The following is a 19,550-nucleotide window of genomic DNA, read 5'->3' as shown; positions in this document are numbered from 1 at the left end:
CCAGGACTTTCTTCCTTCCTAATCTGTCTGTCTGTCATCTATTATCAGTCTATTAGTTCTCTCTCTCTCTCTCTCTCTCTCTCTCTCTCTCTCTCTCTCTCTCTCTCTCTCTCTGTGTGTGTGTGTGTGTGTGTGTGTGGGTTTGTGTGTGTACCAAATGTCCACCTTGGACTCTGTTCTTTAGTTTCCATTCACTTTCTTTTTGGAGCCAGATCCCTCACAGGCCAGTCTGTGGTTTACTAATTTGGTTAGACTGACCTGGGACTTGCTGATTTGGGTAGGCTAGCTGGGTGATGAAACTTCCAGGAGTCTCTTTCTCTTCTGCAAATTACAAAGCACATCATCACATGCAGCTTTTACATGGATCTAGAGATTGAACACAGCTTGTTGGGATCATGAGTAAACACTTACCAGGTGAGCTATCCCCCTGAACCGGGAATCAAAAACAGGTTGCCAAGCACTGTGTCAACAACACCTCAGGAGCTGAGCTGTCTCTGTGACCCATTACTGGAGACTTCTAGCATAGGCTGTCTCTGTCTCCACCAACTTGTGTCTTGCCTATGCTCCAACCCTGAAAGACAGTTGGTACACTTTTATATTAGACTTTTGGATTCAACCTAACAGAAATCTCACCCTTATTAATACTGGTTTATAAAATTCAGATAAGCATTTTATGATCCTTTGGTTTTTAGAGGCTTTTTATTTCTCTCAATAAAATTGATCAAACACTAATGTGTAAACTCACCACTTTTATCCTTTGTGATCTTGGTGATTCCAAACGCCATTAGCAAAGCTGACGAAGTTGGATTCTTTTCCTAGTAAGGCAACAATGAAACACATCCATGCTCTTTTATTTCATTTTTTTATTGCTGAAATAACAGTTCATTCTACTTCTAATGGATTTAATATCTAAACATTGCATGCTTCGGGGTTAAAATGAAAGGTTAATGAAAAAATAATTGATAATTCCTTTTTTATTTTTACAGTGACTTGAAACTTTCCACAGGCAGTGTCACACATCAGGATGTCCATGAGTGGCTAACAGTGCCTGCAACGGAAACTTTGTCAGTTTGTGACCGGAATGACAGCAGCAAGCAGAATTAAAACCAAAGCCATGCTGAATTCATCCGAAAACCCAGCACAAAACCATTCCTAAACTCGGCTTTCCATTCTGTCTGTTCCCTCCCCCACCAACACCCCTCCACCCCCTCCTGTTTTAGAAATCTCATTTTCTCCCTTGCCAATGGTTCATAGTGACAGCTTTGCCTGGCCTCTGAATTGTCATTTATGCCAGATGGAGTCTCCAGGGGTACTGGCTTCATGTCCAGCTTTGAGCGTCCCCAGACTGCTGGCCATAATTGTTCGGTAAGATAAGTGAAAATCAGATAAAGGTACCGAGCCCCTCCCAGCTGACAGCCACATAGCCTACAGCTTCATCTCTCCAGGGTTTACGAGCCTGCTCCCCTGCCAGCCATCTCAGGCCAGCTCTGGAGGACTTCACACAGGATCCCTTTGTTGAACTCAGTGCACCCTTTCTGGGGCACTAAAAGAGTTAAGGAACACTAAAATCGAAATTTATCTGCACTTTACCCTTTCCATCTTCCGTGTTCTGGGTGGAATGCACAGCACACCCCTCCCTCTTTTGCTCCTGGCACTTCCAGAAGCAACAGTTAATGCATCTATTAAAGAGCAGAGCTATTAAAGGAGAGTGTTATATGTGTGGGCTGCAGTTTAATATATCTGCAGTTTATTCAGCTTATTCAATTAACTCATTAACTACCCTTTTCCCCCAAGTTGTTGGCTTAAGAATACGAGCTGCAAAAAACAGGTGAACGGAGGAAGGGAGTGAGGGAGGGAGGGAGGGTTGAGGAGAGAAAGAGAGAAAGAGATAGACATCTATACTACAAATACAGTCTCTGTACACAAAAATACATAAATGGAAAATAAATGCTATAGAAAACGCAAGACATAAACAGTGCCTACCACCTCCAGCAAGTGGTAGCAGGCCAGAAGTGTGAATGCTATATAAAGCATGTGGGATTAATCATAGATTTAGGAGAGTACAATATACTGTGTTATTCAACTAACTAATAATACTGAATATATTTAATATAAATAGAGCATAAGAAAACAAGATCAGGGAGAAAAATATACAACTTGTTTATGTCAGTTTTGGAGTCAGGTGCAAGAATGAGATGTCAAGGTTCTTGTCTGTGGGATGTAGATTTTGGTACTTGCTAATAGAGTCAATATTTTTTAACAAGATATTTAAGGAAACCTACATTGGCACTGAGAAAATGACAGACCGGCGAAGCTATCAGATCCTTCAACCCTCTGTGCCTCACCAACGCTCCTTGGGTCTCCTTAATGGCCGTTCACTTTTAAGAAATGAAAACAGGCTTAGTGAAGATAAGGGCACTTTAGAGCCCACTCTCACTGTGAAGGTGGGTGTCTCCCAGGAAATCCATCAAGCAAAGCCAAAAGGTTCAATTTCTGTGCAGTCTTTCGTTTGTTTGTGTTGCTGTTGTTCCATTTTTCTTTTCTTGTTGTTTCTAGGACTATAACGAGGTGGGGCGCCTGTCAAAGTGCCTTAATGCCACTTATATTTTTCTTATGGGGACTTTGTGACCACAGATAAGCCTAAAGAATGACAGCCATTTAGTTAGGCTGAGCATTGGGCCAGATGACAGCAACTGCACACAGACGGTTTCCAGCTGTGAAAACACTTAAGTTCAGTTTACAGTTCTAGTGTGTGAGCCAAGCTTTGAAAGTTCTCCCTGACTCTTCAGCCCAGAACTTACCTGTATGAAGACCCCAGGACAACATTTTTACAGTACTTTCTATTAAATTAATATTAATTAAGTTATCTATTTACTTCACACCCCAATTGAAGCTTCCCGTCCCTCCTCTCCTTCCACTTGCTCCTTCTCAATTGCCAACCCCATCCATACCTCTCTTTCTTCTCTGAGAAGGGGAGCCCACCCTTGGCATATCAAATTGCAATAAGACAAAGTGTATCTTCTTATTTTGAGGCTAGACAAGGCAGCCCAGTACAGAGGAAAAGGGATCCAAAGGCAGCAATGTAGTCAGAGTCAGTCCCCGACCTTGCTTTAGGAGTTCCACATGAAGACCCAGATACAAGACTATTACATAAGTACAGAGGGCCTAGATGTATGCTGTCTGATTGGCAGAGCCCAGAATAGTTGATTCTGTAGGTTTAACTGTGGTATCCTTGACCCCCCCCCCTGGTTCCTTCAATCCTCCCCCACTCACCCTCTTCAACCAGATCGTCCAACGTCCACTTAATGTTTGACTGTTTTCTCTGCATCAGTTTCCATTGATTGCTGGGTAAAACCTCTCTAATGACAGTTATGCTAGTCTCTTCTTTGCAAGTATCACTAATATTGTCAGGAGTAGGCTCCCTTTTATGGCATGGGTCTCAAGGTGGGCCAGTCATTGGTTGGCCCTAACCTAAAATTTATGTGCACATCTTGTAGTCAGGACAAATTGTAGGTCTAAGGGTTTATGGCTGGGTTGATGTCCCAATTTTACCTGGTTACAGGAGATGGCTGATTCAGGCTCCATATTCCCCATTGTTAGGACTTTTTTATTTATTTATTTATTTATTTTAGCTTTAAAAAGTCATTTTTTAATTTATTTACATTTCAGATGTTATCCCCTTTCCCAGTTTCCTGTCCATAAACCCCATATCCATCCCCCACCCCCATTTTCTATGGGAGTGTTCCCCATCCGCCCCTTCCCACCTCCGCACTATGACATTCCCCTACACTGGGGTATCCAGCCTAGGCAGGACCAAGGGATTCTCCTCCCATTGGTGCCCAACAAGACTATCCTCTGCTACATATGCAGCTGGAGTCATAGGTGTGTCCATGTGTACTCTGGATGGTGATTTAGTCCCTAGAAGCTCTGGTTGGATGGTATTGTTCTTATGGGGTGATAAGCCCCTTCAGCAGCTTCAATCCTTTGTCTAATAACACTAATGGGAATCCTGTCCTCAGTTCAGTGGTTGACTGACTCAGCTTCTGTATTTGTCATGCTCTGGCTGACCCTCTCAGAATACAGCTATATCAGGCTGCTGTCAGGATGCACTTCTTGGCATTCCCAATAGTGACTGAGTTTGGTGACTGTATGTATATGAGCTGGATCACCAAGTAAGGCAGTCTCTGAATGGCCATTCCTTCAGTCTCTGACACAACTTGTTCTTCATTTGAGTATTTTTGCTCCCCATTCTAAGAAATACGGAAGCACTTCAATCATCCTTCTTCTTGAGCTAGATGTGGTCTGTGGATTGTATCTTGGGTAATCCAAGCTTTTGAGCTAATATCCACTTATCAGTGAGTATATATCATGTGTGGTTTTTTTTGTGATTAGGTTGCCTCACCCAGGATGATATTTTCTACTTTCAACCATTTGCCCGTGAATTTCATGAAGTCATTGTTTTTCATAGCTGACTAGTATTTCATTGTGTAAATGTACCACATTTTCTTTATCTATTCTTCTGTTGAGGGACATCTGGGTTGTCTCTAGTTTCTGGCTATTATAAGGCCACTATGAACATACTGGAGCATATGTCCTTGTTATATATTGGAACACCTTTTAGGTGTATTCCCAGGAGTGGTATAGTTGGCTATTCAGGTAGAAATATTTCCAATTTTCTGAGGAAAACAACCAGAGTGGTTTACCAGCTTGCAATCCCACTAACAATGGAGGAGTATTCCTCTTTCTCCACATCCTCACCAGCATCTGTTGTCAACTGAGTTTTTATCTTAGCCATTCTGACTGGTGTGAGGTGGAATCTCAGGGTTGTTCTGATTTGCATTTCCCTGATGACTAAGGATGTTGAACATTTCTTTAGGTACTTCACAGCCATTTGATATTCCTCAACTGAGAATCCTTTGTTTAGCTCTATACTCCATTTTTAATAGGGTTTTTGACTCTCTGGAGTCAAACTTCTTGAGTTCTTTGTATAGTTTGGATATTAGCCTTCTTTCGAATGAAGGATTGGTAAAGATCTTTTTCCAATCTGTTAGTTGCTGTTTTGCCCTAATGACAGTATCTTTTGCCTTACAGAAGCTTTGCAGTTTTATTAGGTCCCATTTATCAATTCTTGATCTTAGAGCATAAGCCATTGGTGTTTTGTTCAGGAAATTTTCCCCAGTGGCCATGTGTCTGAGACTCTTCCCCACTTTTTCTTCTAATAGTGTGAGGGTATCTGGCTTTAGGTGGAGGTCCTTGATCCACTTCTACTTGAGCTTTGTACAGGGTGATAAGAATGGATCGATTTGCATTCTTCTACATGCTGACCTCCAGTTGAACCAGTACCATTGGTTGAAAATGCTATCTTTTTTCCACTGGATGGTTTTAGCTCCTTTGTTAAAGATCAAGATAGGTGTGTGGGTTCATTTCTGGGTCTTCAATTCTGTTCCATTGATCTACCTACCTGTCTCCATACAAATATAATACAGTTTTTATTATTATTGCTCTGTAATACAGCTTGAGGTCAGGGGTGGTAATTCCCCCAGAAATTCTTTTATTGTCAAGGATAGTTTTCACTATCCTGGGTTTTTTGTTATTCTAGATGAATTTGCAAGTTGTCTAACTCAAGGAAGAATTGAGTTAGAATTTTAATGGGGATTTCATTCAATCTGTAGATTGCTTTTACTTTCAGTTTCCATGATCTGTCCGTTGATGAGAGTGGGGTGTTGAAATCTTCCACTATTATTGTGTGAAATGCAGTGTGTGCTTTGAGCTTTAGTAAGATTTCTTTTATGAATGTAGGTGCTCTTGCATTGGAAGCATAGATATTCAGGATTGAGACTTAATCTTGGTGGATTTTTCCTTTGATGAACATGAAGTGTCCTTCCTTATCTTTTTTGATTAGTTTTGGTTGAAAGTTGATTTTGTTCAATATTAGAATGTCTACTCCAGCTTGTTTCTTGGGACCATTTGCTTGGAAAACTGTTTTCCAACCTTTTACTCTGAGGTAGTGTCTGTCTTTGTCACCGAGGTGTGTTTCCTATATGCAACAAAATGCTGAGTCCTCTTTTTTTGTTTATTAGTTTGTTTGTTTGCTTATGTCTTTTTATTGGGGAATTGAGCCCATTGATGTTAAGAGATATTAAGGAATAGTGATTGTTGTTTTCTGTTATTTTTGTTGTTAGAGGTAGAATTATGTTTGTGTGGCTCTCCTCTTTTGGGTTTTGTTGCTTTCTTGCTTTTTCTAGGGTATATTTCCCTCCTTGTTTTGGAGTTTTCCATCTATTATCCTTTGTAGGGATCGGTTTGTAGAAAGATATTGTGTAAATTTGGTTTTGTCTTGGAATATCTTGGTTTCTCCATTTACTTTATTTGATAATTTCGCTAGATATAGTTGAGTGTTCTCTTAGGGTGTGTATGATATCTGCCCAGGATCTTAATGCTCTCATACTCTCTGGTGAGAAGTCTGGTATAATTCTGATAGGTCTGCCTTTATATGTTACTTGACCTTTTACCCCTACTGCTTTTAATATTTTTTCTTTGTGTGTTTGGTGTTTTGATTATGTTGATGGGAGGAATTTCTTTTCTGGTCCAATCTACTTAGAGTTCTACAGTCTTCTAGTATGTTCATGGGAATCTCTTTCTTTAGTTTTGTGAAGTTTTCTTCTATGATTTTGTTGAAGATATTTACTGGTTCTTTAGGTTGGCAGTCTTTGCTCTCTTCTATATGTATTATTATTAGGTTTGATCTTCTCATTGTGTACTGGATTTCCTGGGTGTTTGGGGTTATGAGTTTTTTTGAGGTTTTTTTTGTTGTTGTTGTTGTTGTTTTGCATTTTACATTATCTTATGTCGATATTTTCTATGGTATCTTCTGCCCCTGAGATTCTCTTTTCTATCTCTTGTATTCCATTGGTGATGTTTTCGTCTATGACTCCTCATCACTTTCCTATGTTTTCTATCTCCAGGGTTGTCTCCCTTTGTGATTTCTTTATTGTTGCTATTTCCCCTTTTAAATCCAGGATGGTTTTGTTCAATTCCTTCACCTCTTTGGTTGTATTTTCCTGTAATTCTTTAAGGGACTTTTGTGTTTCCTCTTGAAGGGCTTCTACTTGTTTACCTGTTTTGTCCTTGTATTTCTTATGGAAGTTAATTATGTTCTTATTAAAGTCCTCTATCATCACAATGAGATGTGATTTTAGATCCAAATCTTGCTCTTCCTGTGTGCTTGGATAGCCAGTATTTGCTTTGGTGGAAAACTGAGCTCAGATGATGTGAAGTGGTCTTGGTTTCTGTTGCTTAGGTTCCTGTGCTTGCCTTTCCCCATCAGGCTGTCTCAGGTATTACCTTGTCTTGCTGTCTCTGATAGTGGTTTGACTCTCCTGGAAGCCTGTGTGTCAGCATCCTGTATGTCTGGGTTTTTTTACAGCCAAATCTGGGAACAGAGAACTGTGGGATGGATTCAGCTCCTGGCGCAGGCAGAAAGTGGAAGGGACTTGCCAAAACTGCTTATGGGTTTGTGTGTCCTGAGGCCTCCAGGTGGATCACTTGAAGCAGAACAATTGGTCTTATCACTGCTCTCAGATGTGTCAGCACTCCTCTCTTGCCCATTTTTAATTTGGGTTATTTGGTTTGTTGATGTCTCCTTTCTGAAATTATATTCTCTGACAGATATGGGATTGGTGAAAATCCTTTCTCATTCTGGGGGTTGTTGTTTTGTCCTATTAACAATGTCTTTTGACTTGCCTTACAGAAGCTTTTCAATTTCATGAGTCCCATTTATTTAATTGTTAATCTTAGTGTATGAGCAACTGGGCACTAAGGAAGTTGTCTCCTATGCCAATGTATTCAAGGGTATTTACCAGTTTCTCTTCTACCAGGTTCAGTGATTCTGGTTTTATGTCGAGATCTTTGACTCACCTGGACTTGATTTTTGTGCAGGGTGATAGATATAGTATTCTTCTACATGCTGACATTCAGTTAGATTAGCACCATTTGTTGATATACCCAAAACCATAGACCAAAGAAAGCTAAGTAACAAGGAGTCACCAAGTGGGTGTGCTTAAATGCCATTGAGAAGGGGAAAGACATTAGACATCAGAGTGGCTGGAAGGAGGGTTCTGGATAGGGGAGGGGTTGGGAATATAAACAGAAGGGATGAGATGTAAGTAAAAGGGGGAAGAGAATAATTGGAGGGACAACAAGTTTGGGAATGAGATATCTATGTGACAAGCTGAAACTTAGGACAATGGAAAATCCCAGGAATCTATAAGGGTGAAAACACCCAAGAGGAGCACACAGCAGGAAATAATGAAATCAACCAAATAGAAACAAAAAGAGAGAATCAACAAAACCAGGAGCTATTTCTTTGAGAAAAATCAAGAAGATAGATAAACCCTTAGCCAGACGAACCAGAGGGCACAGAGAGAGTATCCAAATTAACGAAATCAGAAATGAAAAGATAGACATAACAACAGAAACCAAAGAAATTAAAAAAGAAAAGCAGTAACTAAAGGTCTTCCAACAAAAAAAAAGCCAGGACCAGATGGGTTTAGTGCAGAATTCTATCAAAATTTCATAGAAGACCTAATACCAATACTGTCCAAACTAATCAACAAAATAGAAAAAGAAGGAACACTACCCAATTTCTTCTATGAAACCATAATTATGCTAGACCCAACAAAGAAAGAGAACTTCAAACCAATTTCCCTTATGAATATCGATGCAAAAATACTCAATAAAATTCTCACAAATCGAATCCAAGAACACATCAAAACAATAATCTATCATGTTCAAGTAGGCTTCATCCCAGTGATATGGTGATGGTTCAAAATACAAAAATTCATCAATGTAATCCACTATATAAACAAACTCAAAGAATAGTAAACCCATGACCATCTTATTACATTCTGAGAAAACATTTGACAAAACTCAATACCCCTTCATGTTAAAAGACTTGGAAAGATCAGAAAATCAAGGCCCATTCCTAAACACAATAAAAGCAATATAGGTCAAACCAGTAGCCAACATCAAACTACATGGAGAGAAACTTGAAGCAATCCCAATAAAATCAGGAACTAGATAAGTCTACACACTCTGTCCCTAACTATTCAATACAGTACTTGAAGTCTGAGCCAGAGCAATCAGACAACAGAAGGAGGCCCAAGAGATAAAATTGGAAAGGAAGAAATCAAGATAACACTATTTGCAGATGATATGATAGTGTACTTAACTGGACCACACAAAACTTCCACCAGGGAACGCTTACATGTGAAAAACAACCTCAGTAAAGTGACTGGATATAAAATTAACAAACAAATCAGTAGCCTTCCTCTACTCAAAGAATAAACAAGCTGAGCAAGAAATTAAAGAAAGACACCTTTCACAATAGTCACAAGTAATATAAAATACCTCAGTGTGACTCTAACCAAACAAGTGAAAGGTCTGACAAGAACTTCAAGTCCCTGAAGAAAGAAATTGAAGAAGATCTCAGAAAATGAAAAGATCTCCCATGCTCATGGATTGGCAGGATTAATATAGTAAAAATGGCCATCTTGCCAAAAGCAGTTTACAGAGTCAATTCAATCCCCATCAAAATTTCAACTCAATTCTTCCTAGAGTTAGACACAGCAATTTGCAAATTCATCTGAAATAACAAAAAACTCAAGATATCAAAAACTATCCTCAACAATAAAAGAACTTCTAGGGAAAACACCATCCCTGACCTCAAGGTATGTTACAGAGCAATAGTGGTAAAAATTGGATGGTATTGGTACAGAGACAAGCAGGTAGATCAATGGAGTAGAGCTGAAGACCCAGAAATGAACCCACACACCTATGGTCACTTGATCTTTAACAAAGGAGCTAAAACCATCCAATGGAAGAAAGATAGCATTGTCAACAAATGGTGCTGGTTCAACTGGAGATCAGCATGTAGAAGAATGCAAATTCATCCATTCTTATCACCCTGTACAAAGCTCAAGTAGAAGTGGATCTAGGACTTCCACCTAAAACCAGATACACTCAAACTATTAGAAGAAAAAGTGAAGTAGAGCCCCATCACATAGGCACTAGGGAAAATTTCCTAAACAGAACACCAATGGGTTATACTCTGAAATCAAGTATTGACAAATGGGACTTTAGAAAATTGCAACGTTTCTATAAGGCAAAGGACATTGTCATTAGGACGAAAGTGCAAACAACATATTGGGAAAATATCTTTACCAATCCTACATCCAATAGAAGGCTAATATCCAAAATATACAAAGAACTCAGGAAGTTAGACTCCAGAGAGTCAAAAACCCTATTAAAAATGGAGTACAGAGCTAAACAAAGAATTCTCATCTGTGGAATATTGAATGACTGACAAGTACCTAAAGAAATGTTCAAAATCCTTAGCCATCAGGGAAATGCAATCAAAACAACCCTGAGATTCCACCTCAAACCAGTCAGAAAGGCTAACATCAAAAACTCAGGTGTAAACAGATGCTAGTGAGAATGTGGAGAAAGAGGAACACTCCTCCAGGCTGGTACAACCACTCTGGAAATCAGTCTTTGGAAAATTGGACTTGAGGACCCAGCTATACCACTCTGGTCATATACCCAAATGATGCTTCAACATAAAACAAAGACATATGCTCCACAATGTTCATAGCAGCCTTATTTATAATAGCCAGAAGCTGGAAAGAACCCAGATGCCCTTCAACAGAGGAATGGATACAGAAATTGTGGTACATCTATACAATGGAGAAGCTATCAAAAACAATGACTTAATGAAATTCATATGCAAATGGATGGAACTAGAAAACATCATCCTAAGTGAGGTAACCCAATTACAAAAACACACTCATGGTATGTGCTCGATGATAAGCGGATATTAGCCCAAAAGCTCGAATTACCCAAGATAAAATCCACAGACCACAATCAAGCTCAAGAAGGGCAACCAAAGTGCAGATGCTTCAGTCCTTCTTAAAAGGGGGAAGAAAAATATTCATAGGAGAAGATATGGAGACAAAGTTTGGAGCAGAGAATGAAGGAATGGCCCTTCAGAGCCTGACCCACCTGGGTATCCAGCCCACCTGGGTATCCAGCCCATATATATATAAGGGAATAACATATATATATATCCTCCAATCTTTGACAATATTGATTAAGTCAAGAAGTGCATGCTGACCGGAACTGGATATAGTTATCTTCTGAGGGGCTCAGTCGAAGCATGGCAAATACAGAAGTGAATGCTAGCAGCAAACCATTGAACTGAGAACACGGTTCCTGTTGGATGAGTTAGAGAACGGACTGAAGGAGCTGAAGGGGCTTGCAACACTGTAAGAACAACAATATCAACCAACCAGAGTTCCCAGGTACTAAACTACTACCACTGCATATGTAAGCAGAAGATGGCCTTATTGGGCATCAATGGGGAGAAGCCTTTAGTCCTGCCACATTACTGAACCCCCAGTGTAGGGGAATGTCAGGGTGGGAGGCTGGAAGGAATGGTTCGTTGGGGAGGGGGAACACCCTCAAAGAAGAAGGGGGAGGGTGAATGGGATAAGGGGTTTATGGATTGGAAACCAGAAAAGGTAATAACATTTGAAGTGTAAATAAAAATATATCCAAAAAAATGGAGTAGAGATCTAAACAGAGAATTTCCAACAGAGGATTTTCTAATGCCTGAGATGCACTTAAAGAAGTGTTTCACATTCTTAATCATCAGGGAGATACAAATCAAAATGATTCTGAGGTTTGATATTGATATTGATTAAGTCAAGTAGTGCATGCTGACCGGAACTGTATATAGATGTTAATCAATATCATCACATACCTGTAATAATGCCTAAGATCAAAATCTCGAGAAACCACATGCTGTTGAAGATGTAGAGCAAGGGGAACCCTCCTCCATTGCTGGTGGGAGTGGAAGCTGGTACAGCCACTCTGGAAATCAGTTTGGCAATTCCGCAGAAAACTGGAAAATTTTCTACCTGAATACCCAACTATACCACTCCTGAGAATATACCCAAGAGATGTTCCAACATATAACAAGGACACATGCTCCACTATGTTCATAGCAGCCTTATTTATAATAGCCAGAAGCTAGAGACAACCCAGATGTTCCTCAACAGAAGAATAGATACAGACAATGTATTTACACAATGGAGTACTAGTCAGCTATTAAACACCATGACTTCATGATATTCATAGGCAAGTGGAGGGAAGTAGAAAATGTCATCCTGAGTTAGGTAACCCAGACCCAGAAAGACACACATGGCATGTACTCACGTGTAAGTGGATATTCGCCATAAAACACAGGATTACTATTACAAATTACATAACTTTTCAAGGTCCTTTCTCCACTGATTTCTAGAGCACTGCCGGGAGTCATTATAAGCTCGCTGTAGCTGTAGGAACTATTGTCACTGGTGTGTCCATTTTATAAAAACCGCATGAAAAGGTTCTTTTGCATAGAGAGAATGCCAGAGTTCACCTTTCAGTTGTACATCCTTACTTAAACATTCAAACAGGTAATTTTGACTTTTGCGTCTAATGAGAGGTCTATAAAAATGATTGTTTGAATCGGGGACACAGCTCAGTGTTGAAAGAATCATATCTGACACTCAGACACTCACTGCATTCAACCTCCCGAACCACCACACACACACACACACACACACACACACACACACACACACACACACACACAAACCCTCTCAAATCTATGAGGATTTGACACCCAAGGAATTTTTAAGAAAGACTAGTGAAAATTATAATCCCTAGTGTCAGAAAAGAACCATCAAGTTCCTGTGAATTTTGTCCTTTTGGACTGAAAAAGAGTTTGCCTGACTTTATTATAATGCTACACCTTCCAGTTTTGGGTGTGGTTACTCCTGGGTTCCTACTGTTTGATCTGCTTTTCTTTGTGTTGCTCATATGTTATCAGTTGTCAAACATTCATAACACAGTATATAATTACTGATAAATTTTTACTATTGTACAGGAACATTCTCCATGTAGTCCTCATTGACTCCTCAATATAATGCTGCTCAAATACGCCTCTCAAACCACATGCCAGCACAACATAAAAGGAGGCAAAGGTTACCACCAATGGGCCTGCTGCCTTTATTTTAAATTATTTGTAAATACCACCTCTTCCATTTGTAAGATATACCCAAAACACTTAGACAAGCTCAATAGTTTCAGGGGTGTGTTAGACAGTGCCAGGCATCAAAACAACTGGTCCTGTTTACTAGGTGTGGAACACTGAGCAGACCTCATTTTTCCATTTTTTTTCAGTCTCTGACAGTACCTATACAACAAAATGCTTAAGAGAACCAAATATCTGCTGTTACTTGCTTAAATAATCCCCAAGGGCCCATATGTTAAAAACTTGATCACCAGTTAAGGTGCTATTTGGAGGGAGTAGATACTTTAAGAAATAGGTTATGGTGAAGGAACTTAGGTCAATAAGGATATTACTCAAAGGGCATATTGGGACCCTATCCCTTTCTGCCTTCTTTGCTTCCTACATCAGGAAGTTGTCAGATCTCAGCCATGTGGTCCTACCACAGTATACTGCATCACCACACACTGAGAGCACCATGAGCTGCTGAAGCAATAAGACAAAATAAGCCTTCCCTCCCCTTAGCTGTTTATCCCAGGGATACTGTCATGCTGACACGACAGAGCCTTATTTGATGTATAACACAGTGGACTTCAGAATGAGGATGTATTTCAACAACAAGGAGGAGGAACATTTCATAATTCATCAAGAAGTCCAACCAGGGGCTGCAGAGATGGCTCAGAGGGCAAGGGTATTTACTGTTCCTGTAGAAAACCAGAGTTTGACTCCCGGCACCCATGTTGGACACCTCCACTCTTCCTGCTTTTACAGACATCTGCATATACATGCTTCCCTAATGGATAAGCAGGCATACATAGACCCAATAAAAGAAAAAACCTTTTAAAGAAGAGAAAACATTTCAGAATCTTGACGTGCCTAATAACAGAGCTTCAGTTTTGTAGCAAAAGCTGGCAGGCTGGCACAAGTACAGAAAAGCAGCATGCCTCTGGAAAACTAACCAAGCTCCTCCAACAAACCGTTAATAGAATATTCTATTCAAAGAATAATACAGAATTGATACAGAGGGTTGGAAGATAGCTTAGCCATTCAAGGTCAGACTCACAACCATCAGAATTGATATAGAGCATTCACTGTGTTAAATGGGTTTCTTTAATGGACTGGGGTATAGTTGGAGGCATTTTGTCAATGGGCAGCCTTTAACCAAATGACTCTAACTTGTGTCAGGATGGCCAAAACTACCAACACAATGATCCATACTTTTATTCAAATTTTTAATTAAAAGTTATAACAATAATCAATGTAGACCCTTTAGTTATGTTGATAATTTTGATAACTCTTATTTCAAAAAATAATTTTTGCCATTAAATTTTCTTTTAGATTAAGTTATTTTATTTTATGAGTGTTTTGGCTGCACATACATGTATGTATCGTGTACATGTCCGGAGTCTGTGGAGGCCAAGCTGGACGTCACATCCACTGAACTGGAGTTATGAGTGATTGTGAGCCACTATGTCAGTATTGGAAACCAAACCCAGTCCTCTGCAAGTGCAACAGATCTCTTAACCACAGAGACATCGCTTTAACACCCCATTTTATCACTTAAATGTTATCTGCCCACTATCAATTTATTTCTGTCTCTTATCACTGGGTCTAGTTAACCTTCTAGGTCCTTGAACCAGAAGCATAGATCAAGCTGCTGAACTTTCAGATTTATATCTATTTGTGGGCCATGATTTACCAGTGTTCTATAGTTGTGAAGAGACAGCATGACCTAGGCAACCCTTACGAAAGGGTTATTGGGGGCTGGCTTACAGTCTCGGAGGTTTTGGCCATTATCCTTATGATGGGGAGCATAGCAGTACACAGGCAGATCCTGGAGCTCAGAGCTACATTCTGAACTGGAGGCGGCAGACAAAAAGACACTGGACTTGGCCTGGGTTTTTGAAACCTAGAAACTTGCTCCTTGTGACACAATTCCTCCAACAAGACCATCCCTCTTAATCCTTGCAATCCTTTCAAACAGTTCCACTCCCTGATGTGTAAGCAAATATATGAGCCTACAGGGCCATTTTTATTCAAACTACCACATTAGACACTACTCATTATAGTACCCAAGACTGTGTCATATTGGCACAAGGCTCAGAGGAACAGAATAAAAAGACCCATGAATATGTTTGTAATTGATTTTTACCAAGGGAGCCAAGAAAAGAATAGTTTTAGTTTCTTAAATGTATTGCAGCCATAGTATATTCATATGAAAAATTAAATTCCCACTCCTCCCCTTTAATTTATGCCTTACATATAGATTAACCTATAGTTAGTTATATACCAAAAAAAAAAATGCAGCTATCTATCCTGTAAGGGAAAATTCAGAATAACATTTTGTGAGCTTAGGACAGGGAAGTATTGCTTAAGTTAAATGCAAATAAATAAATGAATGAATGAATGAATAAGAAAAAAACAAACAACAACATCAAAAACCACCGTAGACTATAGAAGGAAAATAAAAAGGCAGATTTCAGAGAAGCAGTGGACTGGAATACTCAAAGTATATCTAACTGAAATGTGGTTTGCATCAAGAATATGTAAAACCAAAAGGAAAAAAAAAAGAATATGTAAAAACCAAACAACCAAATGAAAGGAAAGGTCTGAAGTTTGAGTAAACACTGGCAAAGGGAAATACATGAAGAGACAATAACCACATGGGCAAATGTGGAGTAAATCCATAACGAATACTGCTACACACCCACTAGAACAGCTAATGTGAAAGGGTCCGGTGCCGGTAGATGCCGGTGATAATGGGAAACAAATGGTAATCTTATACATTTAAACAGAAATCTTAAATGGTAAAACTCTTCTCAAAAACAGCTTGGCAGTCTATTAAAAAGTTAATTTTTTTTACCATATTTTCCAGCGTTTCTATTCCTGAGTGTTTATGCCGAAGAAACAAAACCACATGTGCACAAAATCTTGTACACAAGAATTCTTAGTACATTTACCTGCGATAACTTCATGGTACGGGTCTGTAAGGGAGCCCCCACTGTCATGGTCTCCTAATCTTTATGCTAGGGCCCAATATAGTTCTATCGGTTGGTGTGTGAATGGATCGGTAAGCTGTTTTTAACCGATAGAATATATCAAATCCCTTCCTGTGGTTACACGACATTCTATGACTCCATCTTGTCAGCAGGCTGTCTGCTGAAAGTGTTGGTCTATATTTCTGGCATCTAAGCAACCAGCCAGTCCTCACCCTCCAGGAAATAAATTCTGGCAACAAGCTGAATAAGTCTGCAAGGAAGATCCTTCTTCCAGAAGAGAACCCAGCCTTGGGTAGCAAGACCCAAGCTACAATTTTAGCTGGTACAGAAGACCCAGCTATAATATGTCTGGTGAGACAGCAAATGTATCTTCTTTTGGGCTAAATTTGGGACAATCTGATGCACAGCAACATAAAAGTAATGCAGACTCAAAGCCTGGTAGCACCACTGCGCCAATAAATGCATGGGATGTGGCAGGCTCCTGGTGAATTAAGTAGGAATCTGCTGCTATTCATAACACCAGAATAAATCTCGGGAATAGTGGGTTTGTATCTTTGTGGTTCTTTCCTAGCAAGGTCTCAGGCTGGGGATCTAGTGTTGCTACTAAGGTGTGTGCCTAACATGCATAAGGTCCAAGGTTGAAGCCCTAGCACCACATAAAACCGAGTGTGGGCACATCTCCAATCCCAGCACTCGGGAGGTGAAGTCAGGAAGAGTGAAAAGCTGAAGGTTATCGTTAGCTACTCAGAGAGCTGGAAGCTGTCATTTCAGGAGTTCCTTTCTCAGACAGAGAGAGAGAGGGGCACAAAATAGCTCAATATAGTGATTTTTAAGATATATGTGTATGTGTATAGTATTTGACTTTATAATAAAAAGGTTAAAAAACATTAAGTAGTAAAATTTTAACACAATAATATTTAAAAGGAAAATTATGGTCTCCCAAAAAATAGATGATAGATATAGACAGATGATAGACAGATGATAAACAGATAGATAGACAGACAGACAGACAAATGATAGGTAGAAGGAAAGACAGACATCCAGACATATAGACAGAGACTTCAATTTAAGCTGGAAATGGTGCAAAACAATAAACTATGACTACGGGGTAGAGAGATGGCTCAGCGGCTAAGAGCACTGACTGCTCTTCCAGAGGTCCTGAGTTCAAATCCCAGCAACCACATGGTGGCTCACAACCATCTGTAATGGGCTCTCATGCCTCTTCTGGTGTGTGTGAAGACAGCTACAGCATACTCATATATAATAAATAAACAAATAAATACTTAAAAAAAAACTATGACTACACAGAATCTAGCAGCTTGAATGGAAAAACTTTTACCCACTGCTGTCACCATAACAAAACACCTTAGACAGGTAGGTTAATTCATATTTTTTTCAGCCCAGATATTGATTTCCTACAATCCACAAGGTTGTAAAGTCCAAGATCAAGGAGGCTGAAGTCCAGTGCTGGCAAAGTTGCTCTGTTTTATCTGAGGTGTCTTTGCTTTATCATCACACAGAGGAGAGAATGACCTTGTGCTGAATCCTCGCTTCGTGGACAAGCAACAGAGAGAACCTGTTCCATCTAAGTCACTTAGTGAAGGCATGGAGCTAGTCCTGCAGCTGAGAAGCACTCCTGACCTCCCGCATGGCTCCCACCTTAGCCCCATTACTGCTGAGTTTCCATCCCAACCTGTGAAACTTGTGGGGTTTGTTCATTGAAACCACAACATAAGGTACATGTATCTACCAAGCTTCCAGCCGAGATATCAGACAGATGGTGAGATGATTAAAAAGAAGGAAGGAAGGAAGGAAGGAAGGAAGGAAGGAAGGAAGGGAGGGAGGGAGGGAGGGAGGGAGGGAGGGAGGGAGGGAGGGGGAAGGAAGGCAGGAAGGCAGGAAGGCAGGAAGGCAGGAAGGCAGGAAGGCAGGAAGGCAGGAAGGCAGGAAGGCAGGAAGGCAGGAAGGCAGGAAGGCAGGAAGGCAGGAAGGAAGGAAGGAAGGAAGGAAGGACAAACGGACCAAGGTGTTTTAGCTGAACAGAATTCTGAATAGATTCTTTAAACTGAAAATATTGCTTTTAAGTATGTTAAATGCTTTGATTTTATTTCCTGTTGAATTTCTTTTTTGCTTATGATATTGATGATTTTTTCCACTCAAGATTCTTATGCATACGTATTGATCCATAGTTCAAAATTGTATCAGTATAAAGAGCTGTCTGAAATCACCATGGGTATTCTGAACAATGAGAAAACATAACTACAATAGACCTGGCTCTTCTTCATACTGACCTACAGCTGAAACTCTGGAGCCACGTCGGTCAGCTCCCATTTAATTATTTAAGGATTATAATCCTTCCCTTCTGACTGCCCAGATGCCTGTTCCGACACTTGTGGGATCTGCAGCTTTTCATAAAAGAATGGATGCTGGAAGAAGGGCCAAGACTCAAAACGGAGCCACCACAGGGAGCGTATTTAATGAAACACTTAGCTGGGTGGATCTAAAATCCTATGAGGTAACATTTTAAGTAATGACCTTTCAATCTGTGCCTTGTTTTAAACTTGATCATTATGCAGTATGCCGAAAACATAGCAGGGGGTTTTTCCTTCCTTTTTCTGACTGAAGCACAACTGAACATACACTCAGAAAGAGAACACATCATCTGCATAAACACCGAAGAGGATTGTGATTCAGTAAACAACCCAGTGATCGATCCGAAAGACAACGGACCTGAGACCTGAATTTGGATGTGGCCTCCCACTGCTCATGCTCCATCAGGCGTCTGGAGGAAGACCGCTCCGTGTCAGACGCTCTCCGCTGCACTATTGTGACTGCATAGAACACTGACGAAAACTTACTTACCAGACACTTCACGGCAGAGCCTTCCGTGGAACAGCTTCTTGTCCTAAGGATACAGGGCAAGCTACTTGCGTACTCTCTTCTCTTGGCCCTCCATTTTCCTTCCCAGGCCATGATTCTTTTATTTGGATAGAAGTCCTTCCTTCCTCTAAGATATTTTTCACTCTTGCAGATAAAAGTCCTGCATACCGCTCCTCCCATCTCTCTTCTCCTCCACTCATCCGCCCTGTTGTCTTCTGCTTCACTGTAGTTCAAATCTTATTCCCCAGCTCCGAAAAAAAGAACCAAAAAAAAAAAAATCCTATTACAAAGGAATCCATAAGTTACAGCTATGACTGATCTGACTCCCTCAAAATTCTTGCTCCACTCTAGTCAATGAACTTCGTTTTTTAACCTCTTTTGCAAGTCATTCGCTCCCTTGGCTAAGATTAGAGTCTAAAGTTCGAGTCCTCTGACCTAAATTTCATCTCCTGCACCTTCTCAAGCCTTCACTCACAATACAAGAGCATTCCCAAGACATACAAGAAAGGTTTAATACCTCATAACTCAATAAGAAAAGGTCAAACCACTAAGAGAAAATG

The 19,550-nt window shown here is 40.1% G+C and overlaps 1 long non-coding RNA gene across 1 annotated transcript; it reads right to left on the bottom strand.

The window, feature by feature from the left end:
• Positions 1-256: 256 nt before the first annotated feature.
• LOC108351116 (uncharacterized) lies at positions 257-18,929 on the bottom strand. The gene is made up of 4 exons (XR_001838145.2): positions 18,841-18,929; positions 746-815; positions 412-571; positions 257-321 (listed from the first exon to the last, which is right to left on the bottom strand). It is a non-coding gene; the product is annotated as an uncharacterized LOC108351116 (long non-coding RNA).
• Between the last annotated feature and the right edge of the window lie 621 nt (positions 18,930-19,550).

This window comes from Rattus norvegicus, chromosome 5 (genome assembly GCF_036323735.1).
Source record: "Rattus norvegicus strain BN/NHsdMcwi chromosome 5, GRCr8, whole genome shotgun sequence".
NCBI classification, from domain to species: Eukaryota; Metazoa; Chordata; class Mammalia; order Rodentia; family Muridae; genus Rattus; species Rattus norvegicus.
The sequence above is the reverse complement of the archived record's forward strand: the minus strand, read 5'-3'. Positions and strand labels throughout refer to the sequence as shown.